Consider the following 19,008-nt stretch of genomic DNA (forward strand, 5'->3'; position numbering starts at 1 on the left):
AGTCCTTCTCCCTTGAGACCACCATGCTGTGAGGAAGCCCAAGCAACTGTGTGGCAAGGCCCAAGTGTAGGAAGAGCAGGGCCCCTGACTGACAGCCCCAGCTAGCACCCAGGACTAACTGCTGGCCATGAGAGTGAGGCCATTGGGACATTCTGCCTTCCCCAGCACCTCAGCCAACACCACAGGAAGCAGAAGAACCACCTAGTGAATTCACAGAATGGTGAGAAATAATAAATTGTGGTTTTAAGCCCCTAAGTTTGGAAGTAGCTTGTCAAAAGGCAAGAAATACTGAAACAGTATCTTAGGCAAGACTATCTAGAGACTATGTAGCTTACCTTCTTTATGCACTTTGTAGGTAATATTTTATTTCCATGACCTCAACTGTGTTGTGGTAGGAGAAAAAATGACAGGCATTCCCCCTTCTTCCCACCACCGAATATACCAACCTTTCCATACCTGGACTCACTCTCTCCCTTTCCTCTCTCACACTGGAACAACTGTTTACCTGTTCCTATCAAAAGCCAACACTGCCAGTGTGTTCCAGATCCCCTCCTTTCTTGCCTTTTGAAGGACTTCGCTTAACTATGTTTTCCTTCTGCTACATCATCAATTTTCCCCTTTTACCTCATTGCCATTTGTCTACTGATAATGGGAATAATAATATCATCTATTTTTTTAAAAAGCTTCTTTGGCTCTGTATTCCCTTCCCCCAATGTCCACTCTTCTTGTTTCCATTCATAACAAAACTTCATGAATCAGTTGTCTGTGGGAATTATTTCCGCTTTTCATTCCCACAACCCACTCCCACAGGGGTTCTATCCACACCGTTTCACTTAAGGTCTCCTCTCTGGCTCTTCCTCCTCTGATCAAACTCAAATTGGTATTCCTCAGGCATCAGTACAGAGGATGAATTAACTCTAGAAACACATCACAAAGGAAGTGATGAGGAGGAGGGTTTCCAAAGGATAGATGGGAACTCACCGGGAGGACGAAGAGAAAAATTTATCAGGCAAGGACCACCACAGAGTGGCATTCCTAAAGGGGTGGCCGTCCCTGGATAAATCACACTGTGTGTCCTCCTCCCCCAAAGTTTTTACGGGTAATGTCACCTTTGAAGATATAGCAACAAAAGCCTTGGACAAAAAGTAGAAACAAAACAAAAAAATTAAGTTAGATTTGCAGAAAAGGAACAAGCGGTCCAGGCAGTCTTGGTGATGGGTGGTGTGTACGTATTTGAGCTTTTATATCCTAATATCTGTATGCATATTTTTATCTATCACAAATTAGCCAACGTTGAGGTTATGATACAGCTAACTAAAAAGATTACCTACAAACAACTTTTATAGAGTGCACTCTTGCATAAAGAAAAGTGTAATAAATAAACTTTCCCATTTCTTTTTGAACAACATAGGGCTCAAATTTTAAAAACATTGGAAACTACGTCCTCTGAGGCACCTGGGTGGCTTAGTCACTTGGGTATCTGACTCTTGATTTTGGCTCAGGTCATGATCCCAGGGTCATGGGATCAAGCCCCACATCAGGCTCTGTGCTGAATGTGCAACCTGCTTAAGATTCTCTTCCTCCCTCTCCCTCTACCCCCTACGCCGCTCGTTCTCTCTCTCTCTCTCCAATAATAATTAAAAAAAAAAAAAAACAACTATGTCTTCCACTTTCTAAATTTCTGTGTTCTCTGTGAAAGCATGTTAATTAACATGCAGCCTTTCTATTAAGACTGTAATATATACACACATACATACAAATTGTTTGGAGCCTAGGCAAAGAAAAAGAAGTAAAATTAAATCTGCTACCACTTTTCTCTGGTCTAAGGTGGAATATCTGAGTCAACTAATAAGCATACCATTGTTTATCTGGCTCTGTAAGATACACTTAAATGTTCAAGAATACGTAAACATAATTACCATGGATAGTCAAGTAAAAATCAGAAAATTTTACTTAGCAAGTATATGTGCACTTATGGGAAATATGACAATTGTTAATTTTTTTTATTTTTATTTTTTTTTTCAACGTTTATTTATTTTTTTTTGGGACAGAGAGAGACAGAGCATGAACGAGGGAGGGGCAGAGAGAGAGGGAGACACAGAATCGGAAACAGGCTCCAGGCTCTGAGCCATCAGCCCAGAGCCTGACGCGGGGCTCGAACTCACGGACCGCGAGATCGTGACCTGGCTGAAGTCGGACGCTTAACCGACTGCGCCACCCAGGGGCCCCTGACGATTGTTAATTTAATCAACAGTTTGACCTCAAGAAATTCACAGTGTAAACTGAGGAGAGAATAGTCACATATTTATGAAGCAGAAATAAGACTTGAAAGTGTAAATGAAGTCCTGAGCTATGCCATAAAAACTGTATGCACTCGGGGCGCCTGGGTGGCGCAGTCGGTTAAGCGTCCGACTTCAGCCAGGTCACGATCTCGCGGTCCGTGAGTTCGAGCCCCGCGTCGGGCTCTGGGCTGATGGCTCAGAGCCTGGAGCCTGTTTCCGATTCTGTGTCTCTCTCTCTCTGCCCCCCCCCCCCCCCGTTCATGCTCTGTCTCTCTCTGTCCCAAAAATGAATAAACGTTGAGAAAAAAAAAAAATTAAAAAAAAAAAAACAAAAAAAAACAACTGTATGCACTCTCCGTGTTCTAAGGACAAAAGCAATGTTAATGGGAACCATGACCTCCAGAATGCCCATGTCCTTGTTACAACTTTCTATCTCTTTTTAAAAATGTTTCCTCCTGTGTTAAAAAAAAGAGAAAGTTTATTAGGGAAAATTTGGAAAATAGAGGAAAGAGAGAAAATAAAAACAAAATCAATTATTCATATCCCAAAGAATTAGCTCCTAAGCGTTCTTTTTTAAATACGAGAGCCATTTGAAAAAAAAAAAAAAAACAGTAAAATTAGACACATTCTTGATACCATGAAAAAGAATACACTCTAAGTGAATGAGAGCTTTAATTGTAAATAAATAAATAAATAAATACCATACACGTTCTGGAAGAAAATTTGGGTGAATTTCTCTTTAACCTCTTTGTAGGGGCAGGCTTTGTAACTATAATTTGAAACCTAGAGGCAAGAAAAACGAAAGATTGATAAATTTAACCACATAAAAATAAAAATGTTTTGTGTGACAAAACACCATAAGCAAAATCAAAAGACAAATGACAAAATGGGATATAATGTTCACAATATGTATCACAGATAAAGGGTTAATATTTTAAGTTTACTTCTTAAAAACCTCCTTAAAATGGAGAAAAGTTTACCAAAAATCCCATGGAAAAATAAGCATGAGGCATGAACAGACAATTCACAAAGAAACACACAAAGATGGGTTTTAAACATACAAAATGATGTCCAACTTCGTTCATAACAAGAGAAATGTAAATTATTATTTAAAAAATTTTTTTTTATGTTTCCTTATTTTTTGAGAGACGGAGAGAGCGCGAGCATGGGGCAGGGGCAGAGAGAGAGGGAGTCACAGAATCCAAAGCAGGCTCCAGGCTATGAGCTGTCAGCACAGAGCCCGATGCGGGGCTCAAACTCATGAACCTCAAGATCATGACCTGAGCTGAAGTTGGATGCTTAACTGACTGAGCCACCCAGGCGCCCCAAGAGAAATGTAAATTATTAAAGTGTATTGAGGTATCATTGCTCACACACTAGATTGGCAAAAAAATCAAAAGCCTAACAAGACATTCTGTTGGTAAGGATGTAGGAAAACATGCTCTCATAGATTGCTGGAGGGAATGTGGCAAAACTATGTATAAACTTTCCATTCAACATAGCAATCCCACTTTAGAAATTGATCCTGAAATACAACTCCAATAATATAAAACTATCCATGAACAAGAACATAAAAATGTGAGTGAACATTGCAGCATTATTTGTAATTTCAAAATATTGGAAAGGATCTAAATATCTAAATGAGGGAGGTTATTTCAAAGCAATAGTACATCCATACCTTGGAGTACTATGCAACTATAAAAAAGAATGAGGATGATCTCTGTGAACTGTATGGAATGATTTCCAGGACATAGTAAATGAAAAAAGCAACGTGCAAAAGAGCATATTTAATATGTTACCTTTTGTATAAGGATAAAGGGAAAATAAGAAAATATGATTATTATTACAAAAAAGAAAAACTAGAAACCAATGAAGTGTGTTTCCCACAAGGAGTAAGGGTTGAGGAGAATGAATGGAAGGAACACAGTTGGGAGCCCGAGTGTAACTTTTTGTATAGTTTTGACTTTTGAAAGCATGTTAATATCTTACATATTCAAAAATCAATTAAATCAATAAGAAAGGAAAACAAAACTAAAATCAAAGCCAAAACGAATGTAATTTGTTTCAAATGACTATTATGACCACACTGAATGGGAAAAAAATATAACAGAATGAAGTAATTCAAGGAACTTATGAACATAATATATCCTCAGATACCTCTAAGAGGTATCTTGCTTACAACAGAATGCTAAGAGGGGCACCTGGGTGGCTCAGTTGGTTAAGCGTCCAACTTCGGCTCAGGTCATGATCTCTCAGTTCATGGGTTCGAACCCTGCATTGGGCTCTGTGCTGACAGCTCAGTGCTTGGAGCCTGCTTTGGATTCTGTGTCTCCCTCTCTCTCTGCCCCTCACTCACTCACACTCTCTCAAAAATAAATAAACTTAAAAAAAAAAAAAAAAAAAAGAACAGAATGCTAAGAACCCAGAACCAAGTATTCAATAAGCAGTGTTTAAAGCCCACAATACCTTTTTTTTTTTTTAAGTTGGCTCCATACCCAACATGGGATTTGAACTCATGACCCAGAGATCAAGAGTCACATGCTCTACAGACTGAGCCAGCCAGGCACCCCAAAGCCTGGGATACTAGTAAAGGCCCATGAAAGTGTTCTAATTTTTATTTCTTTAAAAAGAAATCCGAAGAAAAATAAATGTAATAACAATAAATCCAGCTTGGATCATATTCATCTTTACACAAACACGGTCATAAAATATAATTTAAACAAATTTTTATGGAGTAAGGGGCCCACGACAGCAAAGAGCACAGGCCCCACGAAAATCCTAACGCAGCCCTGTGGCAACAACTGGTATTTGTGGACAGGATGCAAATTGGAAAAGCATGATTTTGCAACCTTCAGGGTAAAGACTGGATAAAGCAAGAACCATCACTAAGTGCTACATCTAAGAGAAAGTTTTGGTGAAAATGAAGAATAGGATATTTACATGGTCTTAAACTAGCTCACCCCTTTCCCCCACTTCTTAGTCGTTGTAAGAAAGAAAAAGAAAGGATAATTATACAGTGGGGACACCAAGCACCTTCTTGACTGGGTGATCAAAATTAGCATCACCTACGAGGGACAGATGAGCACCATGTCCCTCCAGATGCAATTCCCTGAGACGGTCACAGCACCATCTAGGCAGCAGTCCTGCTAAAAGGGTATAAACCCAATATGATTATGAGGAAACATCAGACAAATAGGAAACGAAAAGTGTTCTATTTTCTAAAAAAGATGGGGGTGTGGAGAAGTTATACCCTCCAAAAATGTCAATGTCAGAAAAGGCAATGGCTGGGAAAGCTTCCAGGTTTAGGAGACATGACAACTAAATGCTCTACCTGAACCTAAAATTGAACCTGTACTAGAAGGGGAAAAACCTATAAGGGACATCATTAGATCAACTAAAATATTTGGAATATGGGCAGTAAATTAGATAAAAGTATTATACCCATGTGAATTTATGAAAGTAACAAGTATACAGCAAAGCCCTATTCTGCAGAAATCAATAATAAAGTATTTAGGGGTAAAAAACTATAATGTATGTAACTTACCTCAAATGATTCAGAAAAAAAAAAAAGTGTGTGTGTGTGTGTGTGTGTGTGTGTGTGTGTGTTTGTGTGTGGTGAGAGAAACAGAACAAACGATAAAGCGAATGAAGTAAAAGATAACAATAGGTGAATCTTTGTAAAGGGTATGCAAGTGTTCCTTGTACTCTATATTTGCTATGTTCCTTAAGTTTGAAGTCATTTCCAAGTAAGTTTTTAAAACTTAAAAAATACAAGAACATGCTAGAGTGTCACATAGTGATTAGAACTAATACTGTACAAACAACATTGGCTGGATTTTTTCATATTATAAATAGTTTCTTATATTATTAATAATCTCTGAATCTCATTTTAAATGTCTGTGAACATTCTATCAAATTGCACTCTAGAGTTTGTGGGAGCATTTCCTTATTGTTAAATATTTAGATTATTTTAAATTTTTCCTCATTTAAACAATGTTTACAGTGCTTAAGCTTAAGAGTTGTAAAATCCTATTATGTATATTTGAAATCTCAAGTCCATTATTTACTGGCTGTGTAGGCTTGAGTCAATTACTTCTCTTTCTATGCCCCGATTTCCTCAAGCAGGCATAATCATATTCAGGGTTGTTGTTCGGGGAGCCTGGGTGGCTCAGTCGGTTGAGCATCTGACTCTTGGTTTTGGCTCAGGTCATGATCTCACCATTTGTGATTTCGAGCCTCATGTTGGGCTCTGTGCTGACAGTGTAGAGCCTTCTTGAGATTCTCTCTCTCTCTTCTTCTCTCTCTGTCCCTTCCCCACTGGCTCACACTCGTCTGTGCACGCGTGCTCTCTCTCTCTCTCTCAAAATAAATAAATCAATTAAAACTTAAAATAATAAATGATAAAAAATAAAAATAAAATAAAATGAGACCTTCATGTAAAGTACTTAAAATTATCCCTAGCACATAGTAATAATTCAACAAATATTAGTTATTTGTATAATTTTTTTGCATTAAGCTTTTTATTTTGGGGGGGATTTAACTTTTGCAACATTAACCGTTTAATATAAAGGCAATGTTAAATTTTGGAATATGGAAAATAACTCATGATGCAGACAGAGGAATGGTGGTATTCTGAACAATGACACCAATGCTTTTCTGATATTTGCTTTCTGTAATTTAAAAACAGTGTACAGGAGTTCATCTAATGAAAAGACATCTCTTGCTATCCTAAGGCATACCACAAGGTGGCAGCATAACCAATTAATTGGCAATATTAATGTAAATAGGTGATTTTCAAACTAAAATTTGCAAAGTCCCAGAATAGAAAGAGGGCTGTTCTTTGAAAAAAAGCATGGTCACAGCTGACACATTTCATCTATGGCTGGTGAATCAGCTGAGGTACATCTGTCCCAATACCTCATTAGGTTGGCCAGACATCCCTGAACTTACTCATCATTCCTCCGACTCCATTTCCATCCAGCCTAAAAACCTTTTCCTCCTTCAGACCTTCCCCTTTCAGTAAATGACAGTACAACACTACCATTCACCTAACTGCTGATGGCAGAAACTTAAAGCCATTCTAATATAGCATGGAGGTTTTGGTTGTTGATCTCTACTTCTGTTATATTACGGTAAAAAAAAAAAAAAAAGTTGTCTGTGTGATATCAATTCTTATTTCTTGAGACTGGCTTTGTAGTAAAATTTTATAAGTTTTCTATGTGTACTTAAGAAGAACAAGTACTTACCCTCTTTTAGGTGAATGACTCTGGCTATATACGTTAAATCAAGCTTGTTAATTGTGTTGTTCATATCTCCTATATCCTTATTAATATTTTGTCTGTTTTTTTCTGTTTCTGTAGGAAATGTGGTTAAAAAATAATCTCCCAGTGTAGTTAAAGATTTGTTAATTTCTTGCATTTCTGTCAATGACATTGTTGCTTTATATCTATTGAAAATAGATTATAAGTTACATGTAAGTTCAGAATTGCCGTATCTCCTTGTTAAATAATTCCTTTATTTTCCTTATCACTATTTCTTTTATTTTTTTAAATCTTTACTCTTAACAATCCTTTTCACCTTAAAGGGTATTTGGTCTGGCTTTAATATTACTCTACTAACATCTTGTCGGGTAATATTTACCCATCACGTATTTTCCCATTGATTTGCTTTCAACCTTTCTATGCCTTTATGTTTTGGCTATGTCTCTGGTAAACAGTATATAGCTACACTTTTAAAATTATTATCTAGTGTGAGCAGTTCTGATTTTTAACTGGCAAGTTTAATCTATTTATATATTGAAATTACTGGCATGTTTGGACTTATTGCAACAATTCTGATACATTTTTTTTTTTTACAATACTATTTCTTTGATTCTTCCCCCCCCCCCCCAGCCCTTTTATTGGATTGATCTGGTTTTAATTTGTTCTTTTTCTTTGCCTTCTTTGTTTTACAGTCTTCATAGTATGTTTTTATCCTTTTTGTAATTATTCTTACATTTTTAACATGTATATTAGAAAGTCTAAAGTTAATTTATCTACTCTCTTCCTGAATAATCAAGAGCATTAGGAAGCTTTATACCCAATCATCCTCCCTCTCACTGTTGTTCATTGTTGTTATCTAGTACCTTCTCAAGTTAGACTCTAATATCACTGTTAATCTTGTTTACAATCAATGCTTATTTAGAGGTGCTCTCATGTTTAGCGATCTTCTTGCTTCAAATGATTTTTTGCATTACATCATTCCCTTGATTACAATCCTTCAGTAGCTTCATGTTCAAAAGAATAATATCAAAGTCCTCTGCCATAGCCTACAGTACCCAGCATGATCTGGCCCCTCCCTGCTTCTCAAGTCTTCCCCATGCCAGTCTTCCCCATTGCTCACTGTCCTCCAGCCACAACCATCTTCTGGCCCTGGGAAGTGGCTATAAATGAACACCAATTTCTTTCCCACCTCAAATCCTAGGCACATTCTTTTCCTTCAGTTCAGTATGGTGTTCTTTCTATTCTTCCTATAACTCACTCTCTCTCCTTCTTAGCTTAAGTGTAATGATCTTAAATGATCTTCTCAAAGACATTTTCTTTTGCCACCTAGAGAGATTAGGTCCCCTCCGTCCCATAATTCTATAAAAAGCACTCTGTTTATTCCTCCATGTACTTATCACAAATCATAATTACATACTTGAATATGTGTTTCCTTGTTTGGTGCCTGCCTCTTTGTCCAGATTGGGCTCTATAAGAACATCACTGGGAATGAAAAGCCAGTGAGAATGAGAAACATTTTAAAAGAAGGAATTACACATTTTTATATCAAATTAGATAAGAAAGCAAATAGAAGGAAAACTTAAATGCATTTCTAAGGTTCTCCTTTGAAAGTCTGTAAGAGTAGGGATACAACTTCCAGAAATAGGAAAATTGGGAAAAGAATTCCATTTGAATGAAATTAAGAAAGGGGAAAAACTACTCCTGCTTAGAAATGTTAAGGCTAAAGTAACAGTAGGACATCAATGTGAAAATGTCACAGGAACAGTCAGCATTATGCTGGCGGAACATAGGTTAGTGGTCAGGACCGGTGATGCAGTTTGGGGAATAACTTATACATTTTTTCATCTCTTATCAATTTAATATTCAGTTTCTCATTGAGCCATTCCAAACTGTCTGCTTTGTCCCCATTCATTCAACAAATATTCTTCCTGGCTCTGTGCTAAATGCAAGGTTACAATAGCTAACTAAGTAGTTAACTACAACGGATGCTATTCGTGCCCTCATGAGACTTACAGCATTAAGGGTGAGAAAGACCATTCAATAAGCATTTGCAATAGAATATGATCCACTCTGCCGGAGGGATTAGTTAAGAGTGGTATTAGGAGCACAGAGCAGGACAAATTAACCTAGTCTGTGGAGTCAGGGAAAAATTTCCAGGGGGAAGTTGCACCTTTCTGAAACCCCAAGGAGAATAAGGAGTTCTTCAGGAAACAAGGTAGGAAGGAAAATCCCTCCCTAGAAGAAACATGTATGCAAAATTTTAAAGGAAGAAAAAAACATACATGCTCAAGTATTCCTACTCTCTCAAGGAAATAGTCTCTATCCAGCCCTTTAAAAAAAAATTTAGGTTGGTTGAGGTATAATTTATATATAGTAAAATTCACCTTTTAATGTGTAAAGCTCTATGAATTTTGACGAACTTATAGAGTCACGTAACCATTGCAACAAACAAAATATATAGTATTTCTATCACCCTACAAAGTTCCCTCACACCTCCTTTTACCCCTCTTACCCTCGGCCCCCTGGCAACTGCTGATTCTATTTCTGTCCCTATATTTTTCCCTTTTCCAAATGTCACATAAATGGAATCATATAGTATGTTGTCTTTCTACTCTGGCTCCTTTCACAGAACTTAATACTTTCCAGAGTGATTTATGTTGTTGCGTGTATTTTTTTTTTCTTTTTATTGCTGAACAGTATTCCGTTGTATAGATGCACCATGATTTGTTTCCAGTTTTTGGAAAATATGGACAAAGCTGCTATAAATATTACCCTCAAGGTTTTCCTGTGGTATAAGTCTTCACTTCTCTTGGGTAAATATGCTTAACTTTATAGGAAATTGCCAGACTGTTCCCCCAAACAGTCATGTTGCATTTCCACTACCAATGTATGAGTTCCAATGTCCTGCATCCTCGTCAGCATTTGACATTATCAGTTGTTATCAGTACTCTGGTATGAATTTAGTCTATTCTACTAGTGCTATCTCACTGTTACTTTGATTTGCATTTTCAGGGTGCCTGGGTGGCTCAGTCAGTTAAGCAACTGGCTCTTGATTTCAGCTCAAGTTGTGAACTCACAGCTTGTGAGTTTTAGCCCCGCGTGGGGCTCTGCGCTGACAGCATGGAGCCTGCTTGGGTATCTCTGTCTTCTCTTTCTCTCTCTGCCCTTCCCCACCCCACCCCTGCCCCCCGAGCTCTCTCTCTTTGTCTCTGTCTCTCTCTCAAAAACAAATGAACATTAAAAAAATTTTTTTGCATTTTCCTAATGACTAATAATGTCGAGCATCTTTTCATGTACTTCATGTACATCTGTCTATCTTCTTTTGTAAAGGGGCTGTTCAAATATTTTGCCTATTTTTTCTTTCTTGGATTGTTTGTGTTCTTATCATTGCGTTTAGAGAATCCTTTATCAGATATGTGGGTTTTTTTTTTAAGATTTTATTTTTTAAGTAATCTCTACACCCAATGTAGGACTTGAACTCACAACCTGGAGATCAAGAGTCACATGCTCTACTGACTTAGCCAGTCAGGCACCACTCAGATAAGTGTTTTGCAGTGGTTCTTCCCAGTGGGTAGCTTGTCTTTTCTTCTTCTCAGACTGTCTTCCAAAGAGCAGCATTTGGGGTTTTTTTGCAAAGTCTAATGTATTACATTTTTCCTCTTCTACCCAGCCTTTTAAACTATTCCTTCTCATCCCTTTCCAACACGGTCTTCCTTCACTGCCTTCAGTCATGCAGAAGACTCCCACTTTTTTTTTTTTACAAAAAATCTGCACTTGCACTTTTGGACCTTTCTGCATTGTTACTGTCTGTTTTCTCTTTATTTCTCTGATAGGTATTTAGAATGACTGTTCTCTGGAAGCCTCCATTTCCTTACTACTTCATCATTCCTTCAATCCCTGAAATTTTGCTTCCATTCACACCACACTACCAAAACTAACCTCTGGATGTCACCAAAAAACCTCTTACGTGTCAATCCCAAGACTATTTTCTAGACCCTAATTCTCCTCTACTGCCTTTTGACATAATCTTTTCCTTCCAAAAATTACTTTTCAACCTCTTTCAATGTTCCCAAAAAGATGATTGAAGGCTGTATAGTTTTCCTTTAGGGATGAATTCAGTTGTTATTTAATGTCATGTCATTTGATGTCTCATATTTATAAGAGTTTATTTAATGAATAAAATCAACTTTTTTTATTGTTCTGAATTCAGACTGAAGCAATAAATATGAAGTGGGTGTTAAATTAGTCACCGGTAACTAATTCCCTTACATGAGTTGAATATTCCCATTTGTTTTTTCAATGACTTCCTTGTCTTTTCTTTTTAATTAATTAATTAATTTTTTAAAAATTCACATCCAAGTTAGCATATAGTGCAACAATGATTTCAGGATTAGATGCCTTAATGCCCCTTACCCCTTTAGCCCATTCCCCCCCCCCCAACTCCTCCAGTAACCCTCTGTTTGTTCTCCATATTTAAGAGTCTCTTGTGTTTTGTCCCCTTCCCTGTTTTTATATTGTTTTTGCTTCCCTTCCCTTATGTTCATCTGTTTTGTCTCTTAAATTCCTCATATGTGGGGCGCCTGGGTGGCTCAGTCGGTTAAGCGTCCGACTTTGGCTCAGGGCTCATAATCTCACGGTCCGTGAGTTCGAGCCCCGCATCGGGCACTGTGCTGACAGCTCAGAGCCTGGAGCCTGTTTCAGATTCTGTGTCTCCCTCTCTCTCTGCCCCTCCCCTGTTCATGCTCTGTCTCTCTCTGGCTCAAAAATAAATAAACGTTAAAAAAAAATTCCTCATATGAGTGAAGTCATATGATAGCTGTCTTTCTCTGATTGACTAATTTTGCTTAGCATAATACCCTCTAGTTCCATCCACATAGTTGCAAATGGCAAGATTTCATTCTTTTTGATTGCCGAGTCATACTCCATTGTATAGATATACCACATCTTCTTTATCCATTCATCTGTCGATGGACATTTGGGTTCTTTCCATACTTTGGTTATTGCCAATAGCGCTGCTATAAACACTGGGGTGCCTGTGCCCCTTCGAAACAGCACACCTGTATCCCTTGGATAAATACCTAGTAGTGCAATTGCTGGGTAGAATAGTAGGGAACATCCATACTGTTTTCCAGAGCGGCTGCACCAGTTTGCATTCCCACCAGCAGTGCAAAAGAGATCCTCTTTCTCCGCATCCTCGCCAACATCTGTTGTTGCCTGAGTTGTTAATGTTAGCCATCCTGACAGGTGTGAGGTGGTATCTCATCATGGTTTTGATTTGTATTTACCTGATGATGAGTGATGTTGAGAATTTTTTCATGTGTCTGTCAGCCATCTGGATGTCTTCTTTGGAGAAGTGTCTATTCATTCCTTGTCTTTTTAAAAAATCTATATTCCCAGTGACATAAATTTCAACCCACCTTTGATAGTGATTCTTTATTATAAATTTGAACTACTACAGCCCAAATGAGTGAAGTTTTACTCTAGCTTTCTCATTGTAGTATGTTCATATACATGATATCATGTATTAGGAAGAAATACAATCCAGGAGCAATCTGCTGGGATTGTAGAAACTACAATCTGGGTAGAGAAACTAAAACACAATAAAATCATAGCGGGCACAGCAAAGAAATTCTAGTTTTGATTTTGCCTCATTGGAACCAGAAATAGCAACAAGTTCATTCTTGGGTATCCTGCTAATCGTCAACCGTATCCTTTCATTTGCCTGGTCTTTCTTTTTTCCCTTTTTTATTTCCTTGAATTAGCATAATGACCAGAGAGTGTGACTAAATCAAATCACCCCATTTCTCTCAACTATAGGTCAAAGTAATTGTTTTTGGTATCCCATCCAGCATTTCTGCAGGCTTCCTTTCCACCTGCTAGAAAGTCTGCTTTCTGATGGACGGCTCCTACTTCTTTCTTCTTGGACACAGCAAAACAGAGCAATGGCTAAAATTTTCCTGAAATTCATTAGTGCCACATAAGCCAGTCTAGGGAAATCAGTGTCCTGAAGTCTTCAATGTCTCTGTCGTGAGAATATCAGTGCATTCTGAGCACATTGGGAAGCAGCATGATATAGGAAAAAGAGCTTTGGAGTTAGGAAGACCCTCAATTCAGATCAATTCTGACTGCCACTTACTAGCACTTACTAGCATTTTGACCAGTCAATAAATCCTCTGAGCATGTTTCCTCATCTGTGAAAGAGAGCTGATAACATCTACTTTAACAGGAAGCATGAGGAAAGAATCTCATACTTAGGAAGTACCCAATCCATTTTGGTCCCTTTCTTCCCCCTTGTGCACAATAATTCTTTTTTTTAATGGTTATTTATTTATTTCAGAGAAAGAGAGAGAGCACATGCAGTGGGCTAGAGGCAGAGAGAGACAGAGAGAGGGAGACACAGAATATGAAGCAGGCTCCAGGCTCTGAGCTGTCAGCACAGAGCCTGACCTGGGGCTCAAACCCATGAGCCATGAGATTTTTTTTTTTTTTTAAGGTTTATTTATTTTTGAGACAGAGAGAGACAGAGCATGAGTGGGGGAGGATCAGAGAGAGAGGGAGACACAGAATCCAAAACAGGCTCCAGGCTCTGAGCAGTCAGCACAGAGCCCGATGCGTGCTCGAACTCACAGACCGCGAGATCATGACCTGAGCCGAAGCCGGCCACTTAACCGACTGAGCCACCCAGGCGCCCCTGAACCATGAGATCTTGAGCTGAGCCAAAGGCAGACACTTAACTGATGGAGCCATCCAGGCACCTCCACAATAATTCTTTTAATCAAGAATGAGTCTTTAAAATGTCTCCCTTTCTTGATGCACTGGTGCAAAGCTAATCCTTTGACATCGAGCCCCGTTGACACTCTCCATAAGAGGCACTGACATGATGGTGAGGTAAGGGGATAGACATACTGTCTCCTGAATATGTTTGTGTTTTCACAGAGACTCAGGAAAGGAACTTTTGATGCAGCAAGGGCAGCGCTAGTGGTACTTTTTATATCATGCCCTAGGAAATCTCAAAGTTCTGTGAAGCATCTCAAGAAGTTTCTGAAAGCATAGTAACAGGAGACTTACTAGTTTCCTCCTGCTCTGTGACCTTAGAGACCGCACCTTAACAATAGGTACCTTGGCCAACAACATTCAATTGTACTATTTTGCATGGGAAGAGCATAAGGGCTCTATAAAAATCATACAGCACCTACAAGTCTGTAAAGAAAGTTCAAGTCACTTTATACACCTTTTTTTTTTTTTTTAAGAGTATTTATTTTGGGAGAGAGCTAGGAGAGCAGGGGAGGGGCAGAGAGAGGGGAAGAGAGAGAATCCCAAGTAGGCTCTGTGCTGTCAACACAGAGCCGGACTCAGGGATCAATCCCATGAACCACTAGATCATGACCTGAGCTGAAACTGAGAGTCGGACACTCAACCAACTGAGCCACCCAGGCACCCCTATATCTTTCTTTAATCCTGAAATATTGTACATATACTATGTGAAATAAAGTAACTTTATTTTGAAACTTATTTTTGTCCAGGCGCCTGGGTGGCTCAATCAGTTAAGCATCCAACTTCCGTTAAAGTCATGATCTCGTGGTTCGCGAGTTCCAGCCCTGTGTCAGGCTCTGTGCTGACAGCTCAGAGGCTGGAGCCTGCTTCAGATTCTGTCTCTGTCTGTCTCTGCCCCTCCCCCACTCGTGCTCTGTCTCTCTCTCTATCTCTCTCAGAAATAAACATTTTAAAAAACTGTATAAAAAAAGAAACATTTTTGTCAAATTAAGAGTACACATGGGGTGCCTGGGTGGCTCAGTTGGTTGGGCGTTGACTTCGACTCAGGTCATGATTTGTGAGTTGGAGCCCCACATTGAGCCCCACATTGGGCAGTCAGTGCAGAGCCTACTTCTTCAGATCCTCTGTCCCCTTCTCCCTCTGCCTCCCACCTGCTCACACTCTCTCTGTCTCAAAAATAAATAAACAAAACAAAAAAAGAACAAAAAAAAGAGTACACATAATCTTTGACTATTATACTTCTATAAATCTGTCCTGGAATATAGATAGATGATAGATAGATATGCTTGTTGTAGTTTATTTGTACTAATAAAGCCTAGAGACCACTGGTTCATTATTATAGCATAGTCATATGATGAAATGTTATCAACTCATTAAATAATAAACAATTAATAATGAAGTAGCAACTGCATGCCCAGAACCTTATTAAATGCTGAAGGGGAATAAAAAGAAGTATAAAGCATGTCTTATCCAGCAGGAGCATATGACCTGGTTGGGAAGGGTCAAAGATGCACATATCTCTGGCTTTAAATTTTGTGTCTTCCGTGTGACTCAACTCTTTGATTTGTGTTCTTGAAAAATAATCTTCTGGGGCCACCTGGCTGGCTCAGTTTGCAGAGCACATGATTCTTGATCTCAGGATTATGAGTTCAAGTCCTGTGTTGGGTGTGGAGACTACTTTTTTAAAAATAAATAATAAATTTAAAAAAGAAAAAGAATCTTCTGGACTAGGGGTCATCAAACTACAGCTTATGGGCCATAACCCAACTCTTTGCCTATTTTTTTTCCTTGTCTATTTTTGTAAATAAAATTTTACTGGAATTCAGCCATGCCCATTTATTTGCCAATTGTCTACGGCTACTTTCCTGATGCAGAGTTGAGTACTTGCAACAGAGACCATATGGCCCACAGAGCTAAAAATATGGACTAACTCTCCCTTTACAGAAAAAGTTTGTCAACTCCTGTTGTAGGCCTTAAAAACAAACAAAATAAAAAGCTTAAAATGGTTGGGAATTAAACTAGATGGTTTAAAAATATGTCCATAAATTTTTTTATATACTTTCCCTTAAAAGGTGAAGCTTAAGTCTCCTCTCTTTGAGTGAGGACCAAAACTTGGTGACTTCCTTCTAACAAATAGAGTATGGCATAAATAAGAGTGTGGGGCTTCTGAGATTATATCATAAAACATGTTACAGCCTTCTCTTTGCTCTCGTTCATATAACTTGCTGAGGGGAAGCCAGTTGCTATGTTGTGAGTATATCCAAGCAGTCCCACGGAGAGGTCCATGTGGCAAGGAACTGAAACTTCGGGCCAACAGCTAGCAAGGAAATAATGCCTTCTACTAACAGTATGTGAGGGAACAATGTTAGAAGTGGATCCCTCAGCTCAGGTCAAGCCTTCAATTAACTGGACCCCTAGGTGATGTTTTGACGGCAACTTCATGAGAGACCCTGAGTCAGAATGACCCAGTTAGCCATTCCTGAATTCTTGACCCACAAAAACTATGAAACAATACATACGTTGTTTTGAGCTACTAAATTTGGGGGTAATTCGTGATTCAGCGATAGATAACTAATACAAAGCTGAAAGCTTTAGATCCTCTAGAGCAGCGGGTCTGTAAAAAATTTTTTAAAGGGCCAGACAGTGAATGTTTTAGGTTTGTGGGTCATTTGATTCATTGCAATGACCCAACTCTGCCATTGTAGCAGGAAAGCAGCCACACACGACAGGTAAGCAAATGAGCATGGCCGTGTTCCAATAAAACATCATTTACAAAAACAGGTAACAGGCCCATAGGCCACAGTCTGCCAACATCTGGTCTAGACAAACCAATTTTAATGATATCAAGCCATGATTAGAAAGAAGTGATAGATGTTTCCGATTCTGTGTCTCCCTCTCTCTCTGCCCCTCCCCCGTTCATGCTCTGTCTCTCTCTGTCCCAAAAAAAAAAATAAATAAATAAATAAACGTTGAAAAAAAAATTTAAAAGAAAGAAGTGATAGAGGGGCCTGGATGGCTCAGTCAGTTAAGCATCTGACTCTTGATTTTGGCTCGGGTCATGATCTCACAGTTCGTGGGGTCAAGCCCGGAATAGGGCTCTGCGCTGACAGTGCAGAGGCTGTTTGGGATTCTCTCTCCCTTTCTCTCTGCCCCTCCCCTGCTCACACTCATGCCCTCACTCTCTCTCAAATAAATAAGTCAACATTAAAAAAAAAAAGGAAGGAAGGTAGGAAGGAAGGAAGGAAGAAAGGAAGGAAGGAAGGAAGGAAGGAAGAAAGGAGTGATAGGTGATAGAAGCCGGGGAGTTTTCAGCTTCAAGTTGCAAAGCCAGCTACCAGGGAAACCCATGATTAGGAAAGGCAATGTGCATGATGTCACGATTCTCTTTTTATCTTTCCCTGCTAGTTTTTGCCAAGAGGTTAGAGAAATAAAGTAATTGCAAGGGTGATGGGACTTTTCTTCTAAGAAATCTTAGGCTGAGCACTGACCAGAAAAGAGAATGAGAGAACAGAGAAGAGGAAAAAAGTGCTTTTCTCAGTTTTGCCAACCTCCTAAAACCTCTGAGCACCAGTGCCACAGCTGGTGTTTTAAACACTCAAAGCAAGCTTATTAAGGGTGAGAGGAGGATGATTTCCCATTAACATCTGGAAATAAGAACAAGGGCATCTGACTGGCTCAGTCAGAAGAGTATGCAGCTCTTGATCTCGGGGTTGTGAGTTCAAGCCCCATGTTAGGTGTAGAGATTAAATAAATAAATAAATAAATACTTAAAAAAAAAAAAGAAGAAGAAGAAGGACCTGGTAACTGTTAGTGGAAATTAAAAAGGGATCCAAACTTTACTGAAGTCTATTTCTTAACATTATGCTGTAAGTATATCATATTTTCTTTGTGGTCCTTAGAAGTTAGGAATGGTTGGGGCACCTGGGTTGCACAGTTGGTTGAGCTACTGATTCTCGATCTTAGCTTAGGTCATGGTCTCACAGTTCATGAGTTTAAGCCCTGCATCAGGCTCTGTGCTGAGGGTGCAGGGTCTGGTTGGGATTCTCTCTCTTTCTCTCCCTGCCCCTCCCCTGCTTATTCTCTCTCTCTCTCAAAAAAATATAAATAAACAGATAAAAAAGAAGTTAGGAATGGTTCTGATCTGTAAATTCACCAAACACATCATTATAAAAGAAAAACAAACCTCATACCTACCTGGAATCACATGCTAACCATATGTCTGTTAGAAGTCATTATTTTTAGTGGCAATTCCTCAAACTGCAGGCTTACCATGCGGCCATCCAACCCCGGACCTATTGTAATGATAGCTAATATTTACTGAACACCTAATAAATACCAGGTGCTGGGGTAAGCACATTACATGCACTATTTCATAATCCTCCTAACAACCCTGTGCAGTCAATATTATTATAATCCCCATTTTATGGATGAGAAAAAAAATGATGCTCAGTGACTTATCCAAGGCCACTCAGCTACTAACTGGCAGAGCTAGAACTTGAACCTAGGCAGTTTACTTCTGGAGCCCATGGTCCTAACTAGCTCCCTCTACCAACACTGAAGAGAAAAGGTTAAGTGCAACATTGTGTGGTAGCTATGACCTCACATTTTCTTTCAAAGAAGGACAATTTAGTTGAATGAAGAGAATTCACATGCATTAAGCAATTGGAAAACACGCTTACAAAACACAATAG

At 38.8% G+C, this 19,008-nt stretch overlaps 1 long non-coding RNA gene across 1 annotated transcript; it reads right to left on the minus strand.

Moving 5' to 3' along the window:
* Positions 1-979: 979 nt before the first annotated feature.
* LOC123580772 lies at positions 980-2,376 on the minus strand. Its single transcript, XR_006703449.1, has 2 exons — positions 2,302-2,376; positions 980-1,133 (listed from the first exon to the last, which is right to left on the minus strand). It is a non-coding gene; the product is annotated as an uncharacterized LOC123580772 (long non-coding RNA).
* Positions 2,377-19,008: the final 16,632 nt, after the last annotated feature.

Source organism: Leopardus geoffroyi, chromosome A1 (genome assembly GCF_018350155.1).
Source record: "Leopardus geoffroyi isolate Oge1 chromosome A1, O.geoffroyi_Oge1_pat1.0, whole genome shotgun sequence".
NCBI lineage: Eukaryota > Metazoa > Chordata > Mammalia > Carnivora > Felidae > Leopardus > Leopardus geoffroyi.